Below are 7500 nucleotides of genomic sequence, written 5' to 3' on the forward strand. Positions count from 1 at the left end.
TACATACCTCCCCTCCCTCTCTCTACATACCTCCCCCTCTACATACCTCCCCCTCCCTCTCTACATACCTCCCCCTCCCTCTCTACATACCTCTCCCTCTCTCTCTACATACCTCTCCCTCCCTCTCTACATACCTCTCCCTCCCCACACCTCTCTACCTCTGTATATGTCTGCATGCAGTTTTCAATTGTGTTTTTGTCCCATTTAGTGAATTCTTGGTTAGTGAGTGGACCCCAGACCTCACAACCATAGAGGTCCCTTTCTCTCTCTTCCTCCGCCTCCCTCCACCCCTCCCCCTCCCTCCACCCCTCTCCCCCCTCCCTCCACACCTCTCCCCCTCCCTCCACCTCCCTCCCTCCCTCCACCCCTCTCCGCCTCCCTCCACCCCTCCCCCTCCCTCCACCCCTCTCCACCTCCCTCCACACCTCTCCCCCTCCCTCCCCCTCCCTCCCTCCCTCCACCCCTCTCCCCCCTCCCTCCACCCCTCCCTCCCCTCCCTCCACACCTCTCCCTCTTACACACAACCATGTTTTTGTACTTTCACCATTGCAATAGATTCAGTTCCTTCTCAATCCTTCACCAAGAGCCCACTAAGAGTTGAAGAAGCCCACCTTGTCCTGTTCTCCCAAAACAACATTCTCTCTTCTTCTCAGCCGTGTGTTTCATGCCACTACCGACATGTCCATGTTCTTCTGTAAGACCCATTAAATGAGACGCGTCGGGATATTTATCTCTGAGTTTCACAGGAACGGATCACAAGCAGAACTAACATGTGAAACAGCTCCTTTATACAGATCAGATGATGATGCTATTGGGGAAGGCATGGGAGGGAGAGAGAGGAAGATGAGGGAGAGGGGGGAAGAGATGAGGGGGAGAGGAAGAGATGGGGAGATGAGGGGGAAATGGAGGTAGAGAGAGGAAGAGAGGGGGAACGAGGGAGTAAGAGATGGGGAGATGGAGGGAGAGAGGAGGGAGAGAGAAGGGAGAGTGAGGTAGATTAGAGAGAGAGAAAGGAAGAGAAGGGGAGAGAGAGGAAGAGACGGGAGAGAGAGGGAGAGAGGAAGATAGGGGAGATGAGGGGAGGGAGAGAGGGGTACATGGAGAAAGAGAGAAAGGGAGAGACATTTTTGGAGAGATACAAGTGGACTGGCTTGGTGCTACCCAGGAGTCTCCTCCCCATCTGTTATTTCCCTCCCAGTGGAAAACCCAATATAAAGGTCCTGTGCCAGGGGATCCACACAGTGATGCTCAGACTGGTGAAAGAAAGAACCGGACCTTTGACTCAGCACTAGAAACATGCTCTGGATTCCCCAACCTGAGACTGAATTCCCCAAGGTGTACTCATTCTTTAAACACACAGTAAAGGTATGAGTGTCCTACGCCAAACACTCACATGATGTTCCTAATACCACTTCATTCCCCGTCAATGGAGAAGCACTGAATGTTTTTACTGAATGACTGAAAATGAATATCTGAGTCTGACCACTAGATGGCAGCATGTGAACATCTAAATGCCAGACCAGTCCAGCCCATATAGCCCAGACCTGTCCATATAACCCAGCCCTGCCCATATAGCCCAGACCAGTCCAGCCCATATAGCCCAGCCCTGTCCATATAACCCTGTCCAGCCCATATAACCCTGTCCAGCCCATATAACCCTGTCCAGCCCATATAACCCTGTCCAGCCCATATAGCCCAGTCCTGCCCATATAGCCCAGACCTGTCCATATAACCCAGACCTGTCCATATAACCCAGACCTGTCCATATAACCCAGACCTGCCCATATAGCCCAGACCTGTCCATATAACCCAGTCCATATAGCCCAGCCCAGTCCATATAACCCAGTCCATATAGCCCAGCCCTGTCCATATAACCCTGTCCATATAACCCTGTCCAGCCCATATAACCCTGTCCAGCCCATATAACCCTGTCCAGCCCATATAACCCTGTCCAGCCCATATAGCCCAGTCCAGCCCATATAACCCTGTCTAACCCATATAGCCCAGACCTGTCCATATAACCCTGTCCAGCCCATATAACCCAGACCTGTCCATATAACCCGGTCCAGCCCATATAACCCAGTCCAGTCCATATAGCCCAGTCCATATAGTCCAGTCCAGTCCATATAGCCCAGTCCATATAGCCCAGTCCAGTCCATATAGCCCAGCCCATATTGCCCAGCCCATATAGCCCAGTCCATATAGCCCTGTCCAGTCCATATAGCCCAGCCCATATAGCCCAGCCCATATAGCCCAGTCCATATAGCCCAGTCCATATAGCCCAGTCCATATAGCCCAGTCCAGCCCAGTCCATATAGCCCAGCCCATATAGCCCAGTCCATATAGCCCAGTCCATATAGCCCAGTCCATATAGTCCAGTCCAGTCCATATAGCCCTGTCCAGTCCATATAGCCCAGTCCATATAGCCCAGTCCAGCCCAGTCCATATAGCCCAGTCCATATAGCCCAGTCCAGTCCATATAGCCCTGTCCAGTCCATATAGCCCAGCCCATATAGCCCAGTCCATATAGCCCAGTCCAGTCCATATAGCCCAGTCCAGCCCAGTCCATATAGCCCAGTCCATATAGCCCAGTCCAGTCCATATAGCCCAGTCCATATAGCCCAGTCCATATAACCCTGTCCAGCCCATTTAGCCCAGTCCAGTCCATATAGCCCAGCCCATATAGCCCAGTCCAGTCCATATAGCCCTGTCCATATAGCCCAGCCCATATAGCCCAGTCCATATAACCCAGCCCAGCCCATATAGCCCAGCCCATATAGCCCAGCCCATATAGCCCAGTCCAGTCCATATAGCCCAGCCCATATAGCCCAGTCCATATAACCCAGCCCAGCCCATATAGCCCAGTCCATATAGCCCAGTCCATATAGCCCAGTCCAGTCCGTATAGCCCAGTCCATATAGCCCAGTCCATATAGCCCAGTCCACATAGCCCAGTCCATATAGCCCAGTCCATATAGCCCAGGCCATATAGCCCAGCCCATATAGCCCAGTCCAGTCCATATAGCCCAGTCCATATAGCCCAGCCCATATAGCCCAGCCCATATAGCCCAGTCCAGTCCATATAGCCCAGCCCATATAGCCCAGTCCATATAACCCAGCCCAGCCCATATAGCCCAGTCCATATAGCCCAGTCCATATAGCCCAGTCCATATAGCCCAGTCCAGTCCGTATAGCCCAGCCCATATAGCCCAGTCCATATAGCCCAGTCCATATAGCCCAGTCCATATAGCCCAGTCCATATAGCCCAGCCCATATAGCCCAGTCCATATAGCCCAGTCCAGTCCATATAGCCCAGTCCATATAGCCCAGCCCATATAGCCCAGCCCATATAGCCCAGTCCATATAGCCCAGTCCATATAGCCCAGTCCATATAGCCCAGTCCATATAGCCCAGTCCAGTCCATATAGCCCAGTCCATATAGCCCAGCCCATATAGCCCTGTCCAGTCCATATAGCCCTGTCCAGTCCATATAGCCCAGCCCATATAGCCCAGCCCATATAGCCCAGCCCATATAGCCCAGTCCATATAGCCCAATCCATATAGCCCAATCCACATAGCCCAGTCCATATAGCCCAGTCCATATAGACCAGTCCATATAGCCCAGCCCATATAGCCCAGCCCATATAGCCCAATCCATATAGCCCAATCCACATAGCCCAGTCCATATAGCCCAGTCCATATAGACCAGTCCATATAGCCCAGCCCATATAGCCCAGTCCATATAGCCCAGTCCAGTCCATATAGCCCAGTCCAGCCCAGTCCATATAGCCCAGCCCATATAGCCCAGTCCATATAGCCCAGTCCATATAGCCCAGTCCATATAGCCCAGTCCATATAACCCAGTCCATATAGCCCAGTCCATATAATATAGCCCAGTCCAGCCCAGTCCATATAGCCCAGTCCATATAGCCCAGCCCATATAGCCCAGTCCAGTCCATATTGCCCAGTCCAGCCCAGTCCATATAGCCCAGTCCATATAGCCCAGTCCATATAGCCCAGTCCATATAGCCCAGTCCAGTCCATATAGCCCAGTCCAGCCCAGTCCATATAGCCCAGTCCATATAGTCCAGTCCATATAGCCCAGTCCATATAACCCAGTCCATATAGCCCAGTCCAGTCCATATAGCCCAGTCCAGTCCATATAGCCCAGTCCATATAGCCCAGTCCATATAACCCAGTCCAGCTCATATAGCCCAGCCCATATAGCCCAGTCCATATAACCCAGTCCATATAGCCCAGTCCAGTCCATATAGCCCAGTCCAGTCCATATAGCCCAGTCCATATAGCCCAGTCCATATAACCCAGTCCAGCTCATATAGCCCAGCCCATATAGCCCAGTCCATATAGCTCAGTCCAGTCCATATAGCCCAGTCCATATAGCCCAGTCCATATAGCCCAGTCCATATAGTCCAGTCCATATAACCCAGGCCATATAGCCCAGTCCATATAGCCCAGTCCATATAGCCCAGTCCATATAGCCCAGTCCATATAGCCCGGTCCAGCCCGGTCCAGCCCAGTCCAGCATAAGTGAGGGGAGAGGTAATGTGTACTCACATTTTCTATGACAAACGTCCACTCCTTGTCTTCAAACTCCTCTGCGTGGGGGTCCTAGGAGAGAAAACAGCATGGAAGTATTCAGACCCCTTCCTTTTCCACAGTGTGTTACCTTACAGCCTTATTCCCTCAATCTACACACAATACCCCATAATGACAACCTTTTTTTATTTTTTTACAAATGTATTAAAAATTAGAAACAGAAATACCTTATTTACTATTCAGACCCTTTGCTATGAGACTCGAAATTGAGCTCAGGTGCATCCTGTTTCCATTGATCATCCTTGAGATGTATCTACAACTTGATTGGAGTCCATCTGTGGTAAATTCAATTGATTGGACATGATTTGGAAAGGCACACACCTGTCTATATAAGGCCCCACAGTTGACAGTGCATGTCAGAGCAAAAACCAAGCCATGAGGTCGAAGGAATTGTCTGTAGAGTTCCGAGTCAGGATCGTGTCAAGGCACAGATCTGGGGAAGGGTACCAAAGAATGTCTGTAGCATTGAAGGTCCCCAAGAACACAGTGGCCTCCATCATTCTTAAATGGAAGAAGTTTGGAACCACCAAGACTCTTCCTAGAGCTGGCCGCCCGGCCAAACTGAGCAATCGGGGGATAAGGGCCTTGGTCAGGGAGGTGATCAAGAACCTGATGGTCAGTCTGACAGAGCTCCAGAGTTCCTCTGTGGAGATGGGAAAACCTTCCAGAACAATCATCTCTGTAGCGCTCCACCAATTCGGCCTTTATGGTAGCGTGGCCAGACGGAAGCCACTCCTCAGTAAAAGGCACATGACAGCCCACTTGGAGTTTGCCAAAAGGCACCTAAAGGACTCTCAGGCCTTGAGAAACGAGATTCTCTGGTCTGATGAAACCAAGATTCAACTCTTTGGCCTGAATGTCAAGCATCACATCTGGAGGAAACCTGGCACCATCCCTACGGTGAAGCATGGTGGTGGCAGCATCATGCTGTGAATATGTTTTCAGCGGGCAGAGACTGGGAGACTAGTCAGGATCGAGGGAAAGAAGAATGGAGCAAAGAACAGAGAAATCCTTGATGAAAACCTGCTCCAGAGCGCTCAGGACCTCAGACTGGGGCAAAGGTTCACCTTCCAACAGGTAAATGTGATATTTCAGTCATTTTTTTCATATATTTGCAAAAAAAATCTGAAAACCTGTTATTGCTTTGTCATTATGGGGTATTGTGTGTAGATTGATGGGGGAAAAAACAATTTAATCCATTTTAGAATAAGGATGTAACGTAACAAAATGTGGAAAAAGTCAAGAGATCTGAATACTTTAGGAATGCACTGAGTATTGAACTTTAGAAACGTTCAATGTTGTATCGATCGGCTAGTTAACACAGAAAGGTGGCAGTTTTCTAGACATAGAACCAACGAGTCCAGGACTAAAAAAATACATTCTCAACAAAGATCCTCCAATTAAATACCTTCTTTATAGTCCAAGACTAAGCTTAATATGCCTGATAGTTATCACCGGCTGGTCTAACGTAATGTATCTGGCCTAGTATTCATGCTTCGCCTGCATCTATTTACATGTTTCAGGTGATAGAAATCTGAACTCACAACCAGTGTTTTGAAAGGTCTTTAATAATACTTCTCTGTGGATAAATCATCTCAGAAGACCCAGCTGAATAAGGATCCACCCACCCAGAGAACAAGTAGAGTTTATGTCCAAATGTCATATTATTCAACATTCCTTGCGGAGGTCCTGAGAGAAAGTAATTCCATTCCATTCTCCCAGACGGTACATCATTAGCGTTAGCTACCTAACTATCACTGTCTGGTCTAACAGGCTACTGGGAAACTACCTAACTATCACCGTCTGGTCTATCAGGCTACTGGGTAACTACCTAGCTATCACCGTCTGGTCTAACAGGCTACTGGGAAACTACCTAGCTATCACCGTCTGGTCTATCAGGCTACTGGGAAACTACCTAGCTATCACCGTCTGGTCTATCAGGCTACTGGGTAACTACCTAGCTATCACCGTCTGGTCTATCAGGCTACTGGGTAACTACCTAGCTATCACCGTCTGGTCTATCAGGCTACTGGGTAACTACCTAGCTATCACCGTCTGGTCTATCAGGCTACTGGGAAACTACCTAGCTATCACCGTCTGGTCTGTCAGGCTACTGAGTAACTACCTAGCTATCACCGTCTGGTCTGTCAGGCTACTGGGTAACTACCTAGCTATCACCGTCTGGTCTATCAGGCTACTGGGAAACTACCTAGCTATCACCGTCTGGTCTATCAGGCTACTGGGTAACTACCTAGCTATCACCGTCTGGTCTATCAGGCTACTGGGTAACTACCTAGCTATCACCGTCTGGTCTATCAGGCTACTGGGTAACCAGTCTCATATGTGCCTTTTCCAGGTCTATTAGACATCCAGGCTGTCTGTCAAATGATGTTTGAATGCTGATGTGAGATGAAACTGAGTCATTTAGAGCAGAAGGGCTCAGGGGGAGAGGACACTCGAACCACCAGGTCCCCCACACACACCATTAGGCCTGTCCTCAAACTGATGGCATGAATGGGATGGAAGGATGGTAGTGAGTTGGAGGAGAGTAAAGGGCAGTAATGGAAGCTATATGCACTCAGTCTGACTGGGCTGGCATACAGTGGTTCCTCCTTTAAAAGTCATACTGCAGCACACCTTGCGGGCTGCTGCAGCATTCTATGGCACGTTATTTAATTGTCAGCCGTTTTTCACATTAATGCAAGTTAATGACCACCAGAAGGCATCTTTGAGAAGCATTTGATAGTCTCCCATATTGGCATTACTAGAGAATTTAAAACCTTTTTTGTAATAACATAGCACATGGGATTGATTTTAAGAAATTTGGCATAATTAATTTGATTCATATTATGGTGTTTCTATGCCGAGAAAAAACAAAAAACGA

General features: G+C 49.1%; 1 long non-coding RNA gene across 1 annotated transcript in view; it reads right to left on the reverse strand.

Annotated features, from left to right (window-relative positions):
• Positions 1 to 4575: 4575 nt before the first annotated feature.
• The window catches only part of LOC115184139 (uncharacterized), a 5474-nt gene continuing 2549 nt past the window's right edge, over positions 4576 to 7500 (reverse strand). Inside the window, exon 3 of the long non-coding RNA XR_003874201.1 lies at positions 4576 to 4628. This is a non-coding gene — a long non-coding RNA (uncharacterized LOC115184139). The remainder of the gene's footprint in view (positions 4629 to 7500) is intronic.

Source organism: Salmo trutta, unplaced genomic scaffold (genome assembly GCF_901001165.1).
Source record: "Salmo trutta unplaced genomic scaffold, fSalTru1.1, whole genome shotgun sequence".
Lineage (NCBI taxonomy): Eukaryota > Metazoa > Chordata > Actinopteri > Salmoniformes > Salmonidae > Salmo > Salmo trutta.